The following is a 26,920-nucleotide window of genomic DNA, read 5'->3' as shown; positions in this document are numbered from 1 at the left end:
AAATAATATTTTATGAGGGATTATCATGAAACTAAAAACAGTCTTGAAAATAATCAGAGGTGGGGTGCCTGGGTGGCTCAGTTGGTTAAGGGTATGCCTTAAGCTCAGGTCATGATCCCAGAATCCTGGGATGGAGCTCCACTTTAGACTCCTGGCTCAGTGGAGTCTGCTTCTTCCTCTGTCTCTTCCCTTTCTCATGTTTTCTCTATCTCTCTCCCTCAAATAAATAAAATCAAAAAGAAAAAAAGAAGAAAGAAAGAGGAAGGAAGGAAGGAAGGAAGGAAGGAAGGAAGGAAGGAAGGGAGGGAGGGAGGGAGGGAGGGAGGGAGGAAGGAAGGAAGGAAGGAAGGAAGGAAGGAAGGAAGGAAGGAAGGAAAGAAGGAAGGAAGGAAGGAAGGAAATAAATCAGAAGTTAACCATTTTCAGGATGCCTGGGTGGCTCAGCAGTTGAGCGTCTGCCTTTGGCTCAGGGTGTGATCCTGGGATCCAGGATCAAGACCCACGGTGGGCTCCCTGCAGGAAGCCTGCTTCTCCCTCTGCCTGTGTCTCTGCCTCTCTGTCTTTCTGTGTCTCTCATGAAAAAATAAATAAAATCTTTTTAAAAATTAAAAAAAAAAAGTTAAAGATTTTGTATAACACATACATCTATTCCATCTTCGTACTATTATTGTTGTGTTAAGAAAGCATTTTACTCAAACTGTGTTCAAGCATAAGAAACATTAACTGGAAGGAGATTACCTGATCCTTAAGGATTTATTTAGGAAATTCTGTAGATTCAGATATCACAATGGCGTTTTTTTTTTTTTTATTGGTGTTCAATTTACTAACATACAGAATAACCCCCAGTGCCCGTCACCCATTCACTCCCACCCCCCGCCCTCCTCCCCTTCTACCACCCCTAGTTCGTTTCCCAGAGTTAGCAGTCTTTACGTTCTGTCTCCCTTTCTGATATTTCCCACACATTTCTTCTCCCTTCCCTTATATTCCCTTTCACTATTATTTATATTCCCCAAATGAATGAGAACATATAATGTTTGTCCTTCTCCGACTGACTTACTTCACTCAGCATAATACCCTCCAGTTCCATCCACGTTGAAGCAAATGGTGGGTATTTGTCATTTCTAATAGCTGAGTAATATTCCATTGTATACATAAACCACATCTTCTTTATCCATTCATCTTTCGTTGGACACCGAGGCTCCTTCCACAGTTTGGCTATCGTGGCCATTGCTGCTATAAACATCGGGGTGCAGGTGTCCCGGCGTTTCACTGCATCTGTATCTTTGGGGTAAATCCCCAACAGTGCAATTGCTGGGTCGTAGGGCAGGTCTATTTTAATGGATATGTTTTATGTATGTACATACAATGGGGAATGAGATCAAGTATAGTGTCCTAATATAAATGATATTAGGAAATTTGAAGGGTAAATAGAAGACTTTTAACAAATTAAGATGCATAGAGTAGGTGAGGATAGGAATACAAAATATGTTGTCAATCCCAATTATTTGTAATACAGAGGTATTTACAGAGGACGGTTTTTCTCTGTGTAGTTAGGCAACTCTCAGTGCCCTTTCCAAAGGTCAGCAACTCCCAGGAAGATGGATTATATATAGGTAGAACAATCTGGCATCTGTTATGTTTAAATTCCTGCTAACACTAATAAGATTATCTCTGCCCTTTTCTTCCATTTCCAAATAGTTTTGGAGACCACATTTTAAGAAAAATGTTCACCGTGTAACTTATTTGCAAAGAATATTCTCCTTTCTTATTATTTGATAATGAGTTAAGATATTTTACAAGAAGCATTAGTTAAAACAAAGCCCTTTTGGAAATGAAGAAAGCATTGGAGTATAAAGGGTATTTCTCAATTTCTGAGCTCTGTTATGTTTTGGTTAGAAAAGTGTTAGCACAAAAACTATATTAACCTCCTTTATATTTAGAATGGTATGAATAACTACAAATAACCAATCCCTTTACAAACAAAATAAGGTGCTTTATCAGCAACGTTTGGTTTCTCCAGGCTCTCACCTACGAGGTGGGCCCCGCCACGGACTACTGATCATGCTATTATCCTTTCTGAGTTTTTGAGGTCCTTTGATTGTTCAGTACAAAACAATACATCACTTGCAAAAGCAAGCTTGCTTATTGAATGAAAGCTGAAGTGATGACAATTTCTCTTCATGCAAAGGCTTGTGTTAAATAAAATCATCATGAAAAATTTATTTAGTTGACAAACAAAAGCCGGTACAATCTCATTTCCTTTGTATATGCAGACTCAGGGTGGACTGAACATTCATTGTGGGATACAGATTGATAATAGAAATAATGTGAATAGAAAGATCTCTTTCACAGAGCACATATGATGCATGATGATGTTGTGTGTAAAGTAAAATGAGAAATCATAAAGATTGTACTTAATTTACTCTAAGCAATCTTTTTAAAGAATTTAAAATAGCAAGTGCTAATTTATCTGTTAAGACTATTACATTTCCTAATAGCAACCAGTTTGCTGGAAGAAGTCCCTTGGAAACAAACAAAAGCATAACTATATTATTTGCCAATTATTTATGATAATAGTGAAATTGATAATGAAGATTTTTAACTTAGACAAAAATTACCCTGAATTCTGGCATCCCTGGGTAGCTCAGCAGTTCAGTGCCTGCCTTCGGCCCAGGGCATGATCCTGGAGTTGCGGCTCCTTGCAGGAGGCCTGCCTCTCCCTCTGCCTGTGTCTCTGTCTTTCATGAATAAATAAATAAAATCTTTAAAAAAATTATTCTGAATTCTAATTTCATGGTTATATATTTTAAACATTACTGGATGGGATGCCTGGGTGGCTCAGCAGTTGAGTGTCTGTCTGCCTTTGGCTCGAGGCATGATCCTGAGATCCAGGATCGAGTCCCACGGTGGGCTTCCTGCATGGAGCCTGCATCTCCCTCTACCTGTGTCTCTGCCTTTCTCCTGTGTGTCTCTCATGAATAAATAAATAAAAATCTTAAAAAAATAAATAAACATTACTGGAAGTAAATTCTGTCCACATTCCTCTATCTTTCTTTTATATTTTTATAGTCAAATCATATTTTCAAGCTCTAAATTTTAACCATACTTTTGAAGTAATTAAAAATTAACAATGACTTGACTTTTATGGCTCTGATTTCTCCATATGGAGAAGTAATATAATACAAATTATTATGGTGTTATAATTTTAAGTGGACACATTTTTATCATTAAAGTAATGCACACTCAAGGGCAAAAAAAACCCAAAAAAGAATAAAATAAAATACATCAAAATTCCCACGTCTCAGAGACTGGTATTTTTAACCAATCTTATGCTATCCAGACACTGCTACATACCTAAATTAGAAAAAGGGGGAAAAAAAGAATCATTCAGCAAATTTATGTAATATCCTTCCTCCACATTTTTATAGTATTCTGATATATTCTATGTGCCATCATGTATTTAATCAACATTCTTAAGGCTAGAAATTTCTAAATCTGGATTTTTATAAACAACGTTGTAAGATGTATTTTGTAGCTACATCTTTCCCTTCACCCTTTATTTAGCTTTGGGAGAATGCCCAAATGGCCTTCAGAAAATTCCTGCAAGGCAGTTCATGCAAGTGAATTGTTTAAGCAGTTCATGTAAATGGTTACTTCTTTGCATGCATTAATTATCCTATTGAACATGATTTTGTTTTAATTTTCTTTTCTGATTTTAAAAAGTTGGTAATTTAAATATTTAATATTAGATTGCTAAAAATAAATTTCTTGTACAAGTTATTTGTGTTTCAATTGGCATATTTTCATCATTTTCTAGTAAAGATGAAGCATCCTTTATGTATTTTAATAAATAATGGCGTCTGCAAACTTTCTCATTCTGAGCTATGTGAGGATATTCAATACGGAATTGATAAAATTGCATTTTTAAAGAATGAATCATATAATTGACCAATTTAAATGTTACATGAAAACCATTGCTATGGATGGGTTAATATTAACCTGAAATAATCTAGTGATTATCTGTATCATATAGCACATTATTAAGTCAAATAGCTGAACAAATTACAAGCTACAAATGCTGAAAATGGAAGATGCTTGTGCCCTTGTGAAATAAGTTTAAAATTAAAACTGACCATGTTTAAGAAGAAAAGTAATAACATGCTAACAAAATATATTTAAAGACTAAGTAATGAATAGTATACCTTGGGGAGAAGTACAAACTGACAGGATATAAAGTTTGGTGAACTAGTACTTCTGTGTCATCATGGACTGTAACCTTGAAGTGTTTCAATGATAAGGAGTGACTAGTGATGAAAAAGCATGACATTCGATAGCATTAATGACTAATGTAATAGGAAATTGATTTCCTAACACCTTTCCCTTTGCATAGTGTCTTTTCCCTTAGATTGAAAGAGAATCAATAAGTGAACATCTGAGCATATGAGAGGCAGCCAAGTGCAAAGAAAATGCTCTTCAATTAACAATTGGAAGATGGGATTTCTTAACCTAATTGCACCACAAATGAGTTGTGTGACCTTGGGCAAGTCATTTAGTATTTCCGAGGTTTGTGTTCCTCATGCACAAAAGTAAATGGCATGTAAGGCCCAGGGTGAAATTTCTGTAATTCAAATTTGGAATAAATATAAGTCAAAAGACAGTATCAAATGCACTAAATAAATCTTCTTGGATGATGTTTCCCAAGCCATTTTCTACTGAAGGCCATTTTTCTTTTTGTAATAACTAATGCTTTGTTAAATAATTTGAGTAAGCAGTGTTCTTAGTGAGTGCTCACAGAAGTCTAGAAGACCAGGAAATGCTGTTATTTCATGTTACAAGCAAAGAAATCAATCTAGAGAGAGGCTAAAAGATTTGCCTTGGTTTCCTATGCTAGTAAGCAGTCAAACTAGGATGCTAGGCCAGTTGGTCTAATAACCTGTAACCGTAAGCATTGCCCACACTTTGTAAAATATGTATTTTTGCTCAAATAAACTTGGGAAACACTGGCTTCTACAGGAAAAAAATCAGTTGAATACAAAATACTTTGGAATATTTAAGATTTATTTTGAATATTCAAGAGGCACATCGTATGTAGGGCAGCCTACATTTATTTTGACCGTGGAAATTGTACAGAAAGGAATAGTGAACATATCAAAGGAAGTTCTGAAAAACAATTTGGAAAATGCTAATTCTTGAGTGTTAGCAGACATCTAATGGTATTTTCATTCAAGAAGATCTGTATATAAAACAATTTCTTAAGTAATTTGAAGTAGTAGTAAATATGAAAAATAAATCTCTGTCTATGGGATTTGCTTTTCCATAAAATTCCCACTTTTCATTTTTCCCTTTTTTAGTGCATGTTATTGTAAGAAGTCTTCCCAGCCCCCATAGACCTTAAGATAAAAGAATAAGAAAAGGGGCGGCACCTAAGTAGCTTAGTTGGTTAAGCATCTGACTCTTGATTTCAGCTCAGGTCATGATCTCAGGGTTGTGAGATTGAGCCCCTCATGTGTTTGTGTGGGGGTCCTTCATGCTCAGCGGGGAGTCTGCATGAAATATCTCCCTCTCCCTCTCCCACTTCCCTCTCCTTGCACAGGTATGCTCTCTCTCTCTCAAATTAAAAAAAAAAAAATCTTAAAAAGGAAAAGATGTGTTTGTCAAGGCAAGATTGATTTCAGGATGGGCACTGTACTGTTCTGGGAAGGTCTAGAAATTTTTACATTAAGATCGTTCATTTCTAGTAGTTTTGCTTATAATGTCTCAATTGTGGGAAACACTGTTTACCATCCTTTAGTAGTTATGAAACTCAAACATATTGATTGAAAAATATTTCTGTAATATATTATAAAATGATAAAACAAGCATAATTTATGCCATTATCCTGTGAACCTCTAAGTTTTTCATCATTGATTAGGCAAGCTATAATAAAACAAAAGACACAAATCTTCCAAATTAGATACCCAATCATATTTAATCATCTGAGATTTTCCTAATATCAATTGGAATGAAAAACATCTACAAAATAATCGCATAATTGAAGAAATTATTTATACTTGATGATAGTGTCAATGACCAATATAGAATAGATAAGCTACTATTTTATGTATTTCATATTAATATTTCTTGTTCTCCTGGAACCGAAAAAATATGTTCAATCTCATAAAATACCCGAAAATTAGAATTTAGGGAACAGCATTATACAGATGATTCTTGTTATTTTCAGATTCTGTGTTTGCAAATTAGCCTACTCATTAAAATGTATATGAAACCCGAAAAGTAATACTTAACAGGTACTCTGCGGTCATTCACAGACATGCTCAGAGGGAGAAAAATTTGTGAAATTTGCATCACTCAGTTCACTTGTTTCCAGTTTAGGCAAAATGAGATTGTGCTCTGCCTTCTTGCTTTGGTCTTTATACCGTTCTAAAGTATTCTTTTCAAAATCTATTTATTGCTTTTTTTTTCTTTTTTTACATTTTTGTGCTTTTTGTTGGTGGTTTTGCTGTTTAAAATGCCCCATAAGTATAGTGCTGAAGTGATGTCTAGTGTTGCTAAGTGCAGGAAGTTGCAACGTGCCTTATGGAGAAAATATGTGTATTAGATAAGCTTCATTCAGTCATGAGTTATAGTATTGTTGGCTGTGAGTTCAATGCTAATGAATCAACAATGACATACATCCAGCCAAGGAAGACAGATTTTTTTTTTTTTAAAGTGTGTAATAGATAACATTGTTGTGAGCTGAAATACAAAGAAATTTTCTGTCATGTTACCCAGGATAAGGAAACTTTTCCTGCTCGTTCTGGTTGGATCCTGTTTCAAAAGATGATATGGCATGGGTCATATGTTAAACTCTCAGGCAACACAGGTTCTACAGATTGGGAAGCTATGGAAAAAGTTTTGATGACCTGCTAAATTATATCAGGAAAAACGTTACGTAGAACAGCAGATTTTCAATGCTGATGAGAAGAGCTTGTTTTATAAAAATTCCACCTTAGAATTCTATAGTGCAAATGGCATTTCAGTTGACAAAACATTGTGACTGGAGACTCTCAAGAACCTGATCCTCTATTTCCTGAGGAGAAATGGTTCAGTATAGCTAAGTCAGTGTTTGTGGCAACTTTGTAGTAGATAAATACTGTAATCAGCAAGAATCAATCATATATTTTTAAATTTTTGTTTTCAGGCACCTGTAGGTACAAGTCCAACATGTACAGAAAGAAGTCTTGCAAATAAATGCTGATGTACTTTTCAAAGCCACAACATCATTGCTCTAGGGTCCGAATGAGGGGAAAAAAAAGTGGTATCTAGTGTGGTGGGCAGATTTTCCCCATTCCAAAAATGACCTGTTTATATTAGGATTAGGGAGCTAAGGTGCCACGTTGAGATCTCAAAGGAAAAATGTGAGAGCAAACCCATGACTTAAAAAATCAGGATTCTTTAAGCAATGTGGTAGAAAGAAGACCTTCTATTCCCTTGAGGTAGATTCCTGGACAGGAAACTGTCTATGTCGGAGAACATGACAGTGTGGGTCTTAAGCATGAATAAGTTACTGAGATTCACCAGACATACTTGGGAAATTTAGGAGCTAAATTTATTCTTTACACAAATACTCGGTACAGCTTACATTATTTCCATTCATATGATACAATCAATCATGTTAGTGGGTACTAAACTTTAGCAAAGCTTGTAGAATCTAGGATTATAGCAATAGAAAACATGAGATTTTACGTTGTAGATAGCCTGCTATATATATAATTTAGTATTATACATGTAAACCTTAAGGGAAAACAGTTATTTAGAAAAGTAGATCTCTGGTTGAAGAGAAAGGGGTACAGATTTTAGGTATAGATATAGTTATTGATACAGCTGTAAATAATTATAGATACTAATATATATGTATATACTATTAAATATATGCACATTTAATATTTATATTACATATTTTCTATCTATGTATTTATCCATATAAATCATAACATATAGATTTGGTAGCTGCGCAAATAAGCATTGCGGAGCTAAAAACTGTGTATGAATCTCCAAGGCAAAATGTATAAGGAATCAGTGTCAGTAGCAATAACTTGAGAAATGTCCACTTGTACGGAGAAGAAAATAAATTAGCAAAATCGAAGCCATGTCATAATGGTATGAAGTAAGCAAGGTGGACTATAATGATGTGCGCACCGGGACAGGGTGTCATCATTACTGTGACTTTCACACTAACGGAGGTAACAGGCTGAAGTAAGATGCTTCGTATTTAAGACAATCAGTGTGCCTCCCAAAAACAAAGTCGAAGGAACATTATATGGAACACTAGTGATAGGGAGGTGGGTGGAGGGCTGAGAGAAACAGTGATCTAAGCAAAACTAACCCCCCCGCCCCGTGCACCTTTCCACACCCTGTACATTTACACTCTGTAAAAGAATTCCACAGTGCTTGGCAGTTGGTTGAACACTCAAGAGATGCCATTTATATGAAATATTTTATTTAGATTCTAACAATAATAAAAACCAATGTGACCTAGATAATATCAATACTTAAATGCCATAGGGGAAAAAAAAACCCTGAGGCTGTGACATTAAGTAAACTGTACTGGATACACGGTACAGTCAGGGTGTGAATTCAAGCCATTGCAGATTCTCAGCATGCAAACATCTCAAATTCTCCCATTCTGTTGTAATGCCTACTCATCTAAGTTGGGATGTTGGTGTGTAATACCTCCCTCTCTAAAGATTGATTGGTTGATTGATTGAAATTTATTTTTTAGAGTATTTTTAGGTTCTCAGCAAAATTGAGGGTCAAGTACAGAGGTTTCCCATATAACTCCTTGTCCTTATACATACACAGCCTCTCTAATTATCAATATGTCCCACCAGAGGGGTACAATTGTTACAACTGGTGAACCGCTGCTGACGCATCATGAATATCCAGAGTCCATATTTTACATTAGGTTTCACTAGATGTCATACATTCTGCGGATTTGGACAAATGTGCAATATATTATAGTATCATATAATGTATTTTCATGGACCTAACAATTCTCTGTGCTCTGCTTGTTCATCTTTCCCTCCCCCACACCCTGTTCATTGTCTCCATAGTTTTGTCTTTTCCAGAACGTCACAGGGTGAAACTGTACGGTATGTAGACTTCTCAGATTGGCTCATTTCACTTACCAATATCCACTTAAGGTTTGGCCATGTCTTTTCACGGCACGATAGCTCTGAATAATATTCCACTCTTCGGATATACCACAGTTTATTTATCCATTCACCTACGGAAGGACCTGTTGGTTGCTTCCAAGGTTTGGTGATTATTACTAAAGCTGATATAAATATTTGGGTACTGTCTTTTGTGTAGATCGAACTTTGCAGCTCCTTGGGATAAATATCAAGGAGTTTGATTGCTGAATCATATGGTAAGGGTATGTTTTGTTTCATAAGAAACACCAAAAAAAAAAAAAGAAACACCAAATAGTCTTCTAAACTGGTTGTATCATAATGTCATCCCACCAGCGCTGTATGAGAATTCTTTTTTTTTTTTTTTTTTAATTTATGATAGTCACACAGAGAGAGAGAGAGAGAGAGAGGCAGAGGGAGAAGCAGGCTCCATGCACCGGGAGCCCGATGTGGGATTCGATCCCGGGTCTCCAGGATCGCGCCCTGGTCCAAAGGCAGGCGCCAAACCGCTGCGCCACCCAGGGATCCCCTGTATGAGAATTCTTATTGCTACACATCCTCACCAGAGTTTCTTGTTGTCAGTTTCTTGGATTTTGGCCATTCTCTAAAAGGTCTGTAATGGTATCTAACTGTTGTTTAATTTGTATTTCCATGATGATGTAAAAGGTGCAACATCTGTTTTCATATGCATATTTGCCATTTCTATATCATTTTTGGTAAGGTGTCTGTCAAGATCCTTAGCCCATTTTTAAATCAGATTGATTGTTTTCTCATTGTTGACTTTTAAGAGTTCTTTGTATATTTTGGATAACATGTTTATTAGATACATGTTTTGAAAATATTTTTCTCTCAATCCGTGGCTTTTCAGTCTCTTGACATTGTCTTTTGCAGAGCAGAAGTTTTAATGAAATCCATTTTATTAATTCTTCCTTTCATGGATTGTACCTTTTGTGTTATATCTAAAGTCATCAATAAACTCAAGGTTGTTTTTTTTTTTTTTTTTTTAATTTTCTTGTATGTTAACTTCTAGGAGTTTATAGCTTGGCACTTTACATTTAAGTCTGTGATCCATTTTGAATTTAATTTTTGTGAAGGATATCATGTTTGTGTTTAGATTTTTTTTGGGGGGGGCATTTATATGTCCAGTTGTTCTAGCACTATTTGTTGAAAAAACTATCTTTGTTCCATTGTATTGTCTTTGCTCCTTTGTCAAAGATCAGTTGAATACATTGATGTGGGTCTACTTCTGGGCTCTCTGTTATGTTCCGTTGATACATTTATCTATTATTTTGCCGGTATCACCTTGTCTTAATTACTACGGCTTTACAGTATGTCTTAAGTTGTGTAGTGTCAGTATTCCAACTTTGTTCTCTCTAATATTATGTTGGTTATTCTGGCTTTGTTTCTCCATATAAACTTAAGAATCAGCTTGTCTGTGTCCATAAAATAACTTGCTGGGTTTTGATTGGGATTACAGAGAATCTATAGCTCAAAAATGACATTGACAATATTGAGTCTTCCTATTCATGAACTGCTATGGAATGTCTATTTACTTAGCTCTTTGATTTCTTTCATCTGTGTTTTGTTGTTCTCATATAGATGTTTTACATATGTGTCTTTTGAAATTTATATCTAAGTATTTTATTTTTGGGGTGCTAATGTAGAAAGTATTGTGTTTTTAATTTAAATTTCATAGGGAAGCAATAATTTTTTGTGTATTAACCGTGTATCCTGCAGTGCTGATATAATCACTTAACTTGTTCTAGAAGTGTGTTTTCTTCATTTCCTAATGGTTATGCTTCTTTGCTCAAACCTGACTGAAACAGGCAGACAAACTTGGGCCATCTTTTCTATTTCAGTAGCACCCTGGGCATATCTCTATCTCAACACTTATCAAATTGTCTTGCACTTATCTGTTTGTCTTTCCCACTGCATTGAGTGTAATGGTAGGGGCTTTATTTTGTTTATCTATCTTTTTACTGCAATAGACCAGTTCTATGCATTGGGCATTAAAAATATATGCATGCTGAATTGAATGGGATCCTTTACAAATTTCTGCTTACTTAAACATTTCTAAGAAATTGTTTTTAAAAGTAAAGTACTTCAAGGAAGTCTAATGTTGTTATGGTTTTTATCCTTAAGGGCTCATGTGTGTAATAGTAGTAAGGTGAGCAGGTGTTTAATTATAAGGAAGCCCTTAGGTCAATTGCTGATGTATTTAATAAAAACTATTTTCACCTCAAACCATCTGTGAATCCTAGCTTTCATCATTCAAGGGCTGTAGCTTTGTTCTTGATTACATTTGGGAGTTAATAGTATAATAGGCTATATCATCCTATAAACCTTAATCTATTATAATCCTTGCTTTTATGTTTATGACCAAAGACCTTATTTTCAAAGCCTGTTCTGTCCTGAATCCATATGCTGACTCAGCCACTGCTACTCTGTTATCTTAGGAAAGACACACCACTCCAAGTGTATCAGAGATAATATCTACATTATAAACAGGGTTAAAATAAAGAATAAAAAATATGTAAATAAAGTTCATACACAGTCCTTAGCAAATACTATTTATAAAATGAGTATTAGCTGTTGTTATTATCAGATTTATCTTAAGAAAACAGGTAGTAATAACAGCACTTTATGGATGATTATGTAGTATAGCTTAATTCAATGCTGATATATATATATATATATGATATATATGTGTGTGTGTATATATTTGGGTATTAAAAAAGTTCATTGCTTAGTTGAAGCTATGAATTTTTCATATCCATTACCAGGTCCTACTAAATTAAGAAATCACTTCTGACTACAAGTTCACCAAATTTTAAAAATGCTATTCTTAGCTGACAGTGTAAGAGCAACACATTAAAATTCTAAAAACACAACTCTTAACATTTGTAGGTATAGCTCATGAAATACTATTTAGTCAGAACTTGACTCATTGTCTCTCATTCACTCTTTCATAAAAAAAAATGTTTTCAGCAATGTAGATTGCAGAATTTATTTTAAATTTGATATTTCTCTATATAGTATTCTGAATTAGTTATACGTTAATGAAAACAATTCTCAAGGAGAAAAATATCTGGTTTTTAAAGAGTCATATGTAATAATATTATATTGGTATTTATTTTGGTCTTTATTGTAATCTGACTCTAAATAAATATTGATGTTTATATCCCGTTCCCAATAATATAAGTTCACATTTAGTAAACTGCTTATTATCTGCCAAGAGAATCCTGCACTGTTGTTAAGACACTGATACGATGGCTAAGAGTAATAGCAAATTTGCTAAAGTTTTAGAAACTTTAGCAAGTCCTAGTCTCAGGGGCTGCCTTTCATTATTACTATCCATAAATGATGAACTGTCAAACGTGTGAGGAATATTATGGGATTATAAAAAATCATTATGTGATTTTAAGAACCAATATAATCATTTTTAAAGTGTATTATCAGGTATATGCCTTATAAATTCATATATATGTTGACTATTAATAATTAAATTAATAATTTAAATAATGTGCATTCTGACACTGTTTGACACACTTAAAGCAATATCATTAAAAGTGACCAACTAATTAACAGTCTGTCAAACCTTCCTGGAGGGGATATTTCCTACGAGAAAGATTTTAAAGCAACATTCCCCTGCAAAACACCAACAACCCACAAAAACCTTTAAGTAGGAAATTGTTATGCTCAGAATACTTGTGTGAAAAAAAATCTGTAATACTTTCTCTACATGTTTCACAGGTGAGGTTTCCAAATTTAGTTCATCCTTATCGATGTTAAACATCACCCCGAGAATCCATAGTGCCATTCCCCTCTCATCTGTGAGCTCAACATTTACGTGCATCATGATTATAATTCTAACTAATTAGTTTATTTTAATTATAATCAATACACTAAGGAGAAGTTTGAGACAGCTGATATGATTTATTACCAATTCTAAAAGCATTTGTCTTGCTTTTGGCAGTTGTGCTATCTCTGGAATGCCCCAGCCTGCTTGGCAGCAACCTGTCAGGGTTGTTATGATTGCTGTATGCAGGGACATTAGCTGACAGTTCTTCTTCCACTCCTGATAAATGTATGCCTGAGGTGTAATCACACCCACATGGCCTTGCTTTAGCATTCACCTATAGCTTCATCAAATATGAGAATATGTAGCATAAATATATTATAGCCACACATATACGTGAATCAAACATAACATCATCTGTAGATGACAAGAAGTCTACGTGATTCTCTCTTCGGAAATGCCATGCTGCATGAAGCTATATAAGTGCCTCTGTGGACAGAAAACACTTATCTTACTATGTTAAGGATACTTGAGTGGTTCTTAAAAACTGATATAGTGGAAAATGATTTCAGAGGCATGAGAAGATTTTCCCCCAGAGTAATATTTAAAAATCAGTGAATCTGAAATATCAGAGGCTCTGTTCTAAGGTGGGAATTTCCTATGTTAAGTTATTAACAAAGGCCTGTACTGGACTTAAATTGAGCATTCAAATATATAACTTTCTTCTGATGTTGTTCTAGCATATAGTTATATTTTAAAGCTCCGCATTGGAAACCTGACCATGTTTTTATTGGTAAATCTTTTATTCTTCTCTCATGAATTATTCAAGTACTGTGCCAGGCTAGCTTATTTCCAGTGAGTGAAAAGGAGAGCCTCAAATCATATGCCATAATTTCTCTCAATAAAAACCAAACTCTTTTTCTATACACACAATTTTATATTGATAAAACTGTATGTGTTTGGTGATTTAACATTCTTTATTGTTGAAATAAACCTCATAATTTGAAAAGTATTTGATGCATTGAATCAATCTTAAATGAATTTACTTTCTCATTCTATTGGTCAACACCAAAAGAATATGGCTCCATTAGAAATGTGCAACTTGTCACACTGATATGCTAGAGTCAGTACTGCTCTGAGAAGAAGAGAGAATTGAAACCACTAAAGACTGTGTAATTGCATGATAAGGAAGAGACAGAAAGATACTCAGAGATGATAAGAGCTGAAAAATGGCCAGGAATAAGGCACTGATCTCTGGCTTACTGCATGTGCATTAATGTGAGAGATAAAAGTTGTCAGATAGGATATATTTTAAAAAGAAAAAAAGCTAAATTAGCTTTACAGAGATTAAAGGCCATCTTATTAAGCAGTGGACTTTGACTATAGGAAGTATTTGATACTAAGTTAAATAAACGTGAATATTTTACCATGGCACTAGAAGAGGAAAAACAGAAAGCTTTTACTTTTTTTAAAAAAAGTAGAAAAACTGTATATTTCTTCATCTGTATATTTGGTTTTTATTTTTATTGAATTTAGACATATTGGAAATGGAAGGAAACCTTAAAACACTCTTAATTTTACAGAGAGAAAACTGAAAAGTCTAAGTGATAAACCCCCAAATCCATTTGTTATAAGGAATGCCTCAATCACAAAGTTTTCCAGATTCAGTTTATGTTAAACATTCTCCACTGTTTTTCTTTTTTTAAATGTGACTTTTTCCTTAAATATGTATTAACTATGCTTTGTTTTAATATTGTATATGTATTTGGGACTTCATATATATACAAAATATTTCTTTACATTAAAGCCACAATATATTATAATTTTAAAAATGAAAAAAATTGGTATGTATAAAGGATCAGTAATATGGTTTCTAGTAAAGTATAATTTTCCTAGTGAATATCTACAATTCTAAGTATTTACAGTGCAAATATACCTTAATATTAAGAATGTTTGAATTCCAATCACTTACCTATATTGCAAAATTTAATATACCTATACTTATTTTCCTATTAACTCCCTTTAAATAGACACATCTACTTCATATGTTGCCCAGAATACACAGAGCATTGGGCCTTATTTTCTGTAACTCATATTATAAGTCCAATTATGTAGATTGCATTAAATGTTTTCTCTGGGGACGCCTGGGTGGCTCAGTGATTGAGCATCTGCCTTTGGCTCAGGGTGTGATCCCAGTCCCAGGATTGAGTCCCACGATGGGCTTCCTGCATGGAGCCTGCTTCTGCCTCTGCCTGTATCTCTGCCTCTCTCTCTCTCTCTGTCTCTCATGAAGAAATAAATAAAATCTTAAAAAATAATAAAATAAAAATAAGAAAAAATAAATGTTTTCTCTATATCCTCCCTTAGAGATATGGACTTGTCCTCCCTCCCCAGTTCCTCTAACTAATGCAAGTCACTCTTCAAAAAAGGTGAGGGAGAGGAAGAAGGAGGAGACAGAGGAAGAAGGAGGAGGGGGAGGAGAGGGGAAGAGGAGGAAAAGGAGGGGGCTGAGAAGGGAGGAGGAGGGATGATAAGCAGGGTGGTTGATGGTTGCTTGGGACTACATGGCAGGTGGTCTTATGTAACTGGCTTTAACAAAAACAATGTGTGGGGCAGCCCAAGTAGCTCAGGGGTTTAGCATGGAGCCTGCTTCTCCCCTCTGCCTGTGTCTCTGCCTCCACCCCCCGTATCTCTCATGAATAAATAAATAAAATTAAAAACAAACAATGTGTGTTCTTGAGTTAAAGTTGTTACCCACTTTTTCTGTATTAGTGAAATCTCCATTTTAAGGACTATCCAACTCCCACATGATTTAGGAGTATGTTCTAATTAATCTAACTTAATTATAATCTCATTCAGGCCACCATTTTGATTTCCATTGGATCTAGCACTCTGGCTTTGTGGATCTGCTGGGAAATGTTTCTTCCTTCATAAAAGATATTAAGAAGTAAACCATCTTTATGGATTTATTTATTTATTTTCCCCACTAGGCATATTAGTACCTATTAATGGATTTATATATGCGGGACACTGAGGGGACTATGCAGTTGGATCAGAAATCTCGAGGTTGAGTATATTTAATGTAGATAACAAAATATATTTTAATTTATAGCTCTCTTTTTGTGTTTCCTATTTGTGTTCTCCCTTTAAGGTAGCACAGTTTTTTCACCCTCAGAATACAGTAGAGTTCCATATATATTATGGATAATATATACATATATAGTTCCATGAACCATTTGGACAGCACCTTTGAGGCAGGTGTTGAGAAGTGAGACAGACCCCTTGGGATCTAGTAATGTGGTATCTGAAGAGAATTTTAAATGTGTGAACTGTTGGTATATATTCCAAACATTTACTAACCCTTGTTCTTCTGTCTGTGACTGTTCTGATTTTCCCTATCAGGATCCTTGGAGGGTTTCATGGTTTAGGATCATGAAAGCATATATAAGGTAAGAGTAAGTAAGCATTTCTTTCAATCTCTCTTCTTTCCTCCCTCTATCCTTTCTTCTCTTTTCTTGCTTAACTTCATTCTATCTTATTGAAATTTATGCTAATTACATAGGACTGTTTATCTAAAAACACTAAAAGTTTATCACATATTTTTAATTCTCCTATAGTTGCCTACCATCCCCATTGAATTCTATGCTCTATTAGCCAATTTACTTTCTTCATTATTATTGTCTCTTCATCTCAAAACATTCTGGCTCCTGCTAGTAGTAGGTTTTTTTTTTTTTTAATGTGATATGGATGAATGATTAAATATATGAAAGAAATGTTTTGTAGTAAGCGTGCTTCAGTTTTTTCATGTCTTAAAGTTATTGTCAAGCAATTATATTACCCATCCTACTAAGCATTACTCTCTCACTAAAATTTTATTCTTATTCTTTAAAGTAGGGGAGCCATGATCCTTTCTTAATTGAACTTTTTCCCAGAAGTAGGTTGGCATAATCATTTTTACAGAACAAAAAAAAACCAAGGAGTTGTCAGTAACAGATATCTTAGAAAATCTGATGGAATGGAAAAGGTGGGAAACTAAATGCATTATAATTTCAAAAATCAATTTAGGAAGAAATACATTTCAGCGGGGGGCAATCGGGTAGTTAAGAAAGGGGAAATAGAATATAACTAATTTTGCAGCTCGTGTTTACTCTGAGAAATACATAATTACGACAAACAATAATCACTGAAGTGAGTTTCAGTGAAATATCAGACTATCTTTATAGAATTATGTATTACTGATTGATAGACCTGGTGGCTTTTCATGGCTCCTATGGAACATGAGTGGTAAAAAAAAATTAGGTAGACTTAGATGATCAAGGTGACACAGAGAGCAAAAATGACTTGCAGTTTTTTTTTTGTAGGTCTTTACATGAATCAAATATATGTAACAAGTTTCAAATAACTACTGCTGTGAGATAGTTTTTAAAAAAGATTTTACTATTATTTAGACATAATCATGTTCATGCCTTCAAGTCTTATTTTTATTATACCACTTACACTTATTGACAGCTCCTCTTTTGTTTATTGCATTGATTTATTAAAGAAAGAAAACAAAAATATCCAAAAATCAAGTAAGATCTTAATAGTATTACAAAATTTTAGAAAAAAGGAATGCATACTATTAATGTCCAAAATGTTCCTAGGAAATTATTTTATTTTTTAAAAATATTTTATTTATTTATTCATGAGAGACACAGAGAGAGAAAGAGAGAGAGAGAGAGAGGCAGAGACCCAGGCAGAGGGAGAAGCAGGCTCCATGCAGGGAGCCTGACGTGAGACTTGATCCCAGGTCACCAGGATCACACCCTGGGCTGTAGGCTGTGCTAAACCGCTGAGCCACCAGGGCTGCCCCGCATTTTTTAAAAATATTAATCAATGTCTCAAATTAAAATCCTAATATGTCTCTCATCCCACCAAGTTACTTTTCCTAAAATAGCCAATCTTTGTGATATAGTGGGAAAATTAGAGTGTATGATGTTAGAATGCTGGGCTTTAGGTGATTAATTTAATCACCCTGTTTCTTTCACATCTATAAGATATTCATTCAAATACTTAACTGATGAACAAATTTACTGTGAAATCAAAGGAGAATAAAATGTGAAAGCTCTTTTTAAACTGCTATAAGTATCTTAAAATAACAGCAATGTTTTACAAATTATACCTAGATAAAAAATTAGAAGCATTAAAAATATCCAACTTTGATCACATATGTAGTATCCTAATATAAGACATAAAATCAGACACTGTCTTTACCTAACATCCAGCAGGAAATTTCTATTATTCTTTTTCAATATCTCTTTCATTAATTGACTCATTCATCTACTCATCATCTATCCATTCATAAACAAATAATTTTTAACATCCATTTATTATCTCACAGCCTATGACAGATCCTGGGACTATCATTGAAAATAATATGATATTAATGTTTCAAAGATATAATGGTCTTGGATGGATGTATCAGTTATCTATAACAATACCAATGTGGTATGACAGCTAACTTCAAAATCCTTGGTGGCATTCTGCAATAAATATTTATTTGTGTTTGTTACATTATAGGTCAGCAAGGTGCCTTTGCTCATCTGAGTCAAGATAAGCTCATCTTAGCTGGTATCTCCTGTGTTTGTGGTTACCTGGCAAGTGAACTAGGGAATAGCAGCTCTATAATAACCTTAGGTAGGACATTTTATCCCTGTATCATGTCAACTCTCATCTTTTATTAACTAGCTTGGGCTGGTTATGATAGTCTAAGCAGACAATCAAGACATAGCCTCATGGTGAACACAAAGTAGCAAGACAGAAAAGAGGAAGTGTGTAAGGCTTCTTGAGAACAAGGCTCAGAAAGTCATACTTTCACAACACTCTCACTCTATTAATTAAACAAGTCATATGGCCAATATTTGAAGGATGGAAAATATACTCCCATTTCTTGATGAAAAATATTATTAAATCGTCTTTAAAGGGTATAAGTATAGGGTGGGATGGAGAATGAGAGACATTTTTGCAATCAAATTCCTATAGCGTGAAACACACAAATGGATACATAATATAGTATAAATATTTCATTTTCTCTTCAGCTTTTGTCTCTACCTTTATCTTTTCCATTTGTCCAAGTTTTCCTCAATCCCGATGGTATTTTAAATTATTAATTACTATCCCTCTTCCATCTATAACTATCTACAAGCAACTAACTTCTCTTTCCCTTTAAGCTCTCATCTCAGGCCTTTTCCTTTACTTTTAAATTCTGGAAAACTGTTCTCAATCACTGATATTCTAAGTGCAGTTATTTTAGATTTGCTTTTCTTGCTTCCAAACCACATATTTTCTTCCTATGCTGTACTGTTGACTTCAGTCCCTACCATTCTAAGACAATATTTCCAATGACCCCCACACCCCAATCTAGGGGCTTATGACCTAATTGATACCTCTACTTACTTGAATCTTCATCTTTTTGTCTTCTACTGCCTCTACTTATTCTATGAGCAATAATTCTCAATATACCACTTGTTTTTTTTTCTTATTCTCTGAGTGAAAAGAAATAATGAAATGGTAGAAGAAACAAGCACAGAATATATAAGTGAAAAATAAAATAGCCTGCAATTTATTGATTTTGAAATATACATATTGCCTTTGTTTTTCCAAGTCTTTGATTAGTAGTACACATCAAATATCATAAGGTTGATTTGATAAGTTTTAGATTCAACTTTTAAAAATCTATGTATTTAAAGTAAAATTTAAACTAAAAATATTTGGAAAAAATATGTGTGGCAGGTGCTAAATGAAACAAAGAAATAAAAAAAAACCCTGACTCTTGACACATGATGCTGACAGTCTAGCTAAAAATATTGAATATGCAAAAACATTTAGGGTGGTGTGGTGGCTGTCATTAGATGTACAATGGATGAATAAATGAACACAACTAATGAGAAGCTTAGGAATATTTGAAGATAGATTCTGATATTGGAGAGAAAACCATTCATCATTGAACAAGATTCTTTAAAGACAAAAAACTAAAAAAAAAAAAAAAAAAGAAAGAAAGAAAAAAGCACACACATACATGCACAACTTTGATTTTGGAGTTGAATCCATTTAAACCAGATAATCTCCAGATTAAAGCAAATAATAATAATAATAATAATTCATAATAATATTGTTTCATTCAGTTGATCCTGAAGGGAACTATATTCCCTAGGACCAGTTGTTCATCTTCTATCTTCATAGTACAGTAAGTTTTCTTGCTTCCTAGTATTTCTGAGTCCCCAGCTTGTAACTAGTTTTCTGGAGCCGCAATTGTTCCTGCTTTGGTCCACTTCACCTAACAGCATTAGTACTGACTCCAGCACTATTCTAGACCTCATCTTGTTCAGCATCCCTTAATACAGATAGGTCTTTCTCTCCTCCCTGCTTAATCTTGGGCTTACTTGATCCTCCTCTCCAGTTATACTGAACTTTCTATGAGATGGTACTTGCTACACAACATGTGGTCCCAGATCAGCAGAACTAATGTATCTGGAAGCTGGTTCAAAATGAAGAATTCTGGCCCCATCAGAGACCTATTACATCATAATCTACATATTAAAAGATCTCCAAGTAACTTGTTTGGGTATTAAAGTTTCAAAAGCACTTAACTCTGAGTTTCTTGATTTATTTATTTATTTATTTATTTTTTTTTGAGGTTTTTTTTTTGAGTTTCTTGATTTAAAGAATGAAATTATAGTAGGATTTTCTGTTAGATAAAAAATCATCTTTTGTAATCCTGCTTATTTTTAAACTTTTAATTAAACTGCAATTTATTTTTGATATATTAAGTAACTTGTGACTGACCTCTATTAAATCTTAATAATCTTTGGATGGTATGTGAAATTTCCATTCTAGGTGAAGTATTGCTTTGGACATTTTATTGAGAAATTGATGTCACAGACACATTTTTAACATTCATTCATTCATTAATAAGCATTTCAATAAATATTTACTGAGAGTCTACTGTGTGCAAACTCTGTGTCCTTGAAGGTTTTAGTCTAATGCAGGTGTAAATAGTGATCCCCATAAATTTTTTCAGAGCTACTGTCAGAGAGAGGTAACTTTTGAGTGACACTATAAAAACTAATATAAGTTGTAGTCAGCAGGAAATATATAATATTAAAACAATAACAACAAGAGAAACAAAACTTTTATTTCACCATCAGGCCTTCCTAGTTCTGCCTTAGTGGAGTTTCCTCATGGTTTATTTAAGAGTTAACTAAATGTAAGTGCCTTTAGTTCATAAATTAACACTCTCTAGTACTCTTACAATTAGACAATGTGTGCAAGAATAATAAATGTAATGGATAAAGAAACAAAATCAAAATCACAGAGAATTGAATGTCTTCTCAAAAACCATCTGAAAGCAACTAATTAGTCACTCTATTTTGTTTTGTACACTCTTTTGACAATAGGCTTTCTAGAAATGCTGAGATTAATAAAGTATAACCTTATTTCAGGTAAAGAAGATGTATTTATTTGTCCCAATAGAGCATATTCTATTTGCTTCACGCTGCATGTTTGAGTGTGTGTGAGAGTGTGTGAGAGTGTGAGAGAGATCCTGAGAGAGCATGTACAGCATAGGGAGAATGAGACAGAGGAGAGTCTTAAGAAGTGGAAACACACAGGGGCACCTGAGTGGCCCAGTGAGTTAAGTGTCAGACTCTTGGTTTTGGCTCAGACCATGATCTCAGGGTCCTGATGTTGAATGCCACCCCCCTACCCGTACCCACCCCCTGCCCATGGAGGCCCACACTCAGTGCAGGATCTGCCTAAGACTTTCTCTCTTTCTCCCCCCCCCCCCCCGCCACTGCTTACTCTATAAAATAAATCTTAAAAAAAGAAGTGGAAATATATATATGTTTTAAAACATATGTGCCTATTATGCACTACATACTTTACCAGGCTACAGGAATTTTATATACATTATCTCTTTTATTCTAAAGGAACCTATGAGATAAATAATACCATCAACCCTATGTTTCAGATGAGGAAACTGAGGCTCAGGAAGGTAAAGCATTCAGTAAAGGACATATAGATAGTAAATGTTAACCCAGGATTCAAATTCCATATTTGTCGGATTCCTAGACTTCCTTCTCAGGGGGAGGGATGGGCTGCATTACTCCTTCTCATATGAGATCCAAACTCCTCATTATTTACATTGAAGGACACTGAGTTTCACACAGATGGCTCTATGATTAGCAGCAAATTGGCTCTTAATTGGAAAGTAAAAAATGGTCTGTGAAATCCCATGTAGAAAAATCACTTAATACCAGTCACATTGCTTTCTGGTAAGAGTTAATGAATTAATTATATTTACATAAGCAAAACAATGAAGCAGAAAGTAGCTCCTCAAACTTAAAAAAAAAAAAGACAACTTTTTAAATATATTACCTAGACAGCTCCCAATGAGGAGACGATCTTGAATACCCCTAAATCAGCAAGGTAAAGTTAAAAGATTTGTTTTAATGTGCTGCTATCACAATTAACCTTGCACCCACTCCTTTCACTTCTGTAAGTTGAGTTGAAATCTCAAATTAAAAAGAAACAAAGTGCTGACATTATCTGAGGATTAAAAAAAATCATCTAGTCAAACAGACTTAATGCAGAGTAGGAAAATGGACAGAATTTATAGTTAGAAAGTTACGTGTAAGATCTCTGCTAGTCATAGCGAAAAAACAAATTTGAGAACAAGCACTCTATAGAAGAGGCAGATACATAATCAGCATAGTTGTTAACTTATTGCCATTTACACACTTCCCCGGAATAAGACAGTAATTGTGATGGGAATATGGCATACCAGTGTCCAATATTCTTTTGGTATGGTCACTTGTTCTGACTGAGAGGGATTGCAGGGAGCTGAGAAGAATGGTGAATTGGATTATTGAGAAGGATTTAACCAAACACAAAGGGATAGTAGAGTATTTTTATGAGTTTCTCTTCTGTAGGAGGCCCTCATAATGTATTTACCACAGCTGAGTGAGCTCACTTGAGAGCCATTTATGATGTGTAATGCTCTGTGTCCTTTGTTGGAACGTTGGATGACAGGTTAATTGAACAGTGGCAGGGCAAGTGATCAGGGTCACGCGAGACGACTAGTGTATTTGATGGCTAAAGACAGTACTTCATTACTAAAAGGTTTTTATATACAAGGACAATTTCAAATAGTTTTGATTTTTCTTTTTTTAGAAAAAATATTCATTCATCTCTTCTGAGGCATCCAGAGATTCATTACATAAAAATTTCAATAGAAAAATTTAAACAGTGAATCAGTATTATAGGTCAGACAATTAACAATCCTGAAAAATGATATACTTGATTTTTCTATATCACTATCTCAAAACCATAGGGCCCTCTATGGTGTTGTATTATTATCAGTTGTATTAAAGCTGAAAGATTAACCTAGGCCTGTGTTCATTTTCTCTTAGAAAAAAATTACTTCATCTTTCTATGTTTGATCCACTATAAACATAGAGTTTTGAGGAAAATAAATAAAATAGAGAATAAGTGTGCAACATTACTAGAATACACCAACTGTCAATAGTTTCCTATCCAATGCAGTTTTAAAGTATTTTTCTGTCACTTCAAACCACTAATTGATCTCCCCAAGGCTACTTCATGATTTGTAGATTATATTCAACCTCTACCAGTACACATTTTTTTTACTTTGAAAATTTTATTTTTATTTATTTTTTATTTATTATTATTTTTTTACTTTGAAAATTTTAATGTCAATTTTACACCTCAGATATATTTACCTTCTTTTCTGTTAAAATCCGTTTTACTTTTGGGAAGAGTATAGTGAGAATATCCAAAAACCTACTCTCTTGCAAGAAGAATGAGAACACTGTCAAAAATGGTCAATATCAAGTTTTCTGAACCCTGGAATTCACCAAAGGATTGCTGTAATCTTAGGAGTATTTTCTCAAGGAAAATAACTGAATCTTGGGAAGAATAGGAAGTTATTGTGGCATTTTTATTTGTTCTTTCCCATCCTCCTTTCCCAGATCTAAGGTAGACTTGAAAACCATCAATCACACAGCCAAGCAAGCTTTGAAAATGAGTAGTCTGGCAGTAAACAGAGGGTTCAAAGCTCCTCAGAAGCTCTTATCACTAGAGAAATATTACTACATGACCTATGTATTAGCACTCTGGAGAAGGCCTACTCCAAAGGCTTGTCTTGATTTGACTGGACTCAGAGACCACTCAGTGAGAAAAGCCCTATCCCCAGTGTTTTGTTAAAAAAATTTAAATAATGTATAAAATCAGCAGCAACGGTTTAATATTGGGGTTTCCCAAGGAGGAAATAGCACCAGTTGGACAATCAAGAAACTTTGCAAAAACTTAAAAGGAACATCCGTGAAGTGGAATATCTTCTGTGGCTTTGAAAGTCTATGACACATTCCTGGGGATCTAGGACATTCTCCCATCCAAGTACTAACCAGGCCCGACCCTGCTTAGCTTCCGAGATCAGACGAGATCGGGCACGTTTCTAGGACATTCTCATGTGCACGAGTGTGTGCATCCAAGGGGAGGACTAAGAAGACTGTCTTCTACCACTGGCTAATCCTGAAGTCCTGCACACTCAAGAGGCAAAGGTACACATTGCAGAGTGTGGCAATTGTGTATCAACAACATACCCATAAAGTCCTTAGTGAAACATAGAAATCTTATGATTCAGTGCATTTAAGGAAATCTTGGTTTAATCATAGGCTGACTCCTAATCTAACTGAACACAGACTTCAGTGGCTACACACAACAAGAATTCAGACTTTATAGAGTTTGTTTAGGAAAGCAATTACATCAACAAACAAGAATAGCAGCAATGACAAAGAACCCTGTGCAGGGGGAAAGGTAATTTCATTTCCAGAATAACTACTTTATATTATTTAAAATGTCTAATTTTCAACAACAACAAAAATGAAATGTGCAAGCAAACAGGAAAGCATGACCGGCACCGGGGTGAGGGGGAAAGAGTTAATGAAAACTATCCCCGTAGAAGCCCAGATGCACTGTGTACTACACAAAGACTTAAGTCAGCTATTACAAATATTTTTCAAAGAACTAAAGGAAACTAATAAATTTTAAAGGAAATGGTGAGACTGATGTCTCTCCAAATGGAAAATACCAATAAAGGTATAGAAATTATTAAAATACAACCAAATAGATATTCTGCAATTGAAAATATCAATAATTGAAATGAAAACAAACACTTGAGAGACTCAGCAGTATATCTGAATGGGCAGAAGAAAGAATCAGCAAATCAGAGAGAAGAATCAGGATTATCTATGCTGAGAAACAGAAAGAAAAAAGAAGAGACATGAACAGATCTTCAGAGACCTACAGGATACCATCAAGCTACTGACATCTGAATGACAGGATTTTTAGAAGGAGAAGAATATGACAAAGGGGTAGAAGAGTATTTGAAGAAATGATAGCCAAAAGCTTCCTACATCTGATGAAAAAACAGTAATCTGCACATCCAAGAAACACAACAAACTCCAAGTAGCATAAATGCTACAGCCAAACACATCATAGTCAAATTTCATAATTTGAAAGCCAAATTATGAAGAGTGAATCTTGAAAACAACAAGGAAAAAAGACTCATCACATAGAAGGGATCCTTCATAAGATTAACAAATGACTTAACCAGAAACCATAGTGGCCAGAAGGTGGTAGAATAAGAGAACTAAAGTGCTGAAATAAAAAGGTCAAATAAGAATTTGATATGCCACAAAACTATCCATAAATATGAAGGAGAAATTAAGACATTTCCAGTCAAACAAAGGCTGAAGTAAATTGTCACTAGAAGACATGCCCTACAAGAAATACTAAAAGGAGTCCCTAGGTTAAAATGATATGAAAATACACAGAAATTCAGATCTACACAGACACACAGACACATACATACAATAAAGAGTAGCAATAAAGGTAACTACAATGGTTTTTTTTTTTTTTTTGGTAACTACAATGTTAAATATAAAAGACACTGAATACATTTTTATTTATGATTCTTTTCTTTGTCTATATGATTTAAAAGGCAAATTCAAAAAGAAATAATTATTAAACAATTTTGATGGATTTGTAATGTATAAGGATGTAATTTGGATGACAGTACTAGCACAAAGAAGGTCGAGGGACCAGAGAGCTATATTGGAAAATAGTTTTTATGTATTATTGAAATTAAATTGGTATTAACCCAAACTAGATCATTCTAGGTTAAGATGTTGTCTTACTTCTTATCAGGCTGCCCCAAAAATACCACAGGGTATCAGTATTGCTTAAACAGTTGGGCTGCTTAAACAACAGACATTTATTTTTCACAGTTCTAGAGGTTGAGAAGTCAAGATTAAGGTGCTGGCACAACAGGTTTTAGTCTGAAGTCTTTCATCTTGGCTAGTAGATGGCTAACAGCTTGCTTACATGATCTCTTCTACATGCATACCCAAAAGGAATAAGCTCTGGTCTCTCTTGTTTTTCTTATAAGGACACTAATCCCATTATGGGAGCCCTACTCTTATGACCTAATCTAAAGCTAATTACCTCCCAAATACCAACCTCCAAATACCATCATGTTGGGGGAACAGGACTTCAACATATGAGATTGGGGCAAGATATAAATACGGTCCATAACAACTATTAATTTAATCCCCAGGGCAACCAATAAAAGAAAAAAAAAAGGAAGACAAATAATTCAAATAGGTTGTAAAACATGAAGGAATTTTAAATAGAAAATATTAACTAGGAATATTTAATTTACTAGTAAATATTTAACACAAAAGAAGGCAGTAATAGAAGAAGGTAATGAGAACATAAGACATACAGAAATCAAATAGAATATGGCAAATATTAATCCTACATTATTAGTTTTTACAGTAAACTTAATCAAAATGAAGTTTTGCAGACTTCATTTTATTTTTTTTCAGAATTC

At 34.3% G+C, this 26,920-nt stretch overlaps 1 long non-coding RNA gene across 3 annotated transcripts in view; it reads right to left on the bottom strand.

Annotated features, from left to right (window-relative positions):
- LOC140638067 (uncharacterized) overlaps positions 1-23,289 on the bottom strand; it is a 181,322-nt gene extending 158,033 nt beyond the window's left edge. Inside the window, exons 1-2 of one of the 3 annotated variants that reach the window (XR_012035243.1) lie at positions 22,790-23,289; positions 22,384-22,421 (exon numbers count right to left, since the gene is read on the bottom strand). This is a non-coding gene — a long non-coding RNA (uncharacterized lncRNA). The remainder of the gene's footprint in view (positions 1-22,383; positions 22,422-22,789) is intronic. The other 2 variants (XR_012035245.1, XR_012035244.1) reach the window with 2 other exon arrangements.
- Between the last annotated feature and the right edge of the window lie 3,631 nt (positions 23,290-26,920).

This window comes from Canis lupus, chromosome 8 (genome assembly GCF_048164855.1).
Source record: "Canis lupus baileyi chromosome 8, mCanLup2.hap1, whole genome shotgun sequence".
Lineage (NCBI taxonomy): Eukaryota > Metazoa > Chordata > Mammalia > Carnivora > Canidae > Canis > Canis lupus.
The sequence above is the reverse complement of the archived record's forward strand: the minus strand, read 5'-3'. Positions and strand labels throughout refer to the sequence as shown.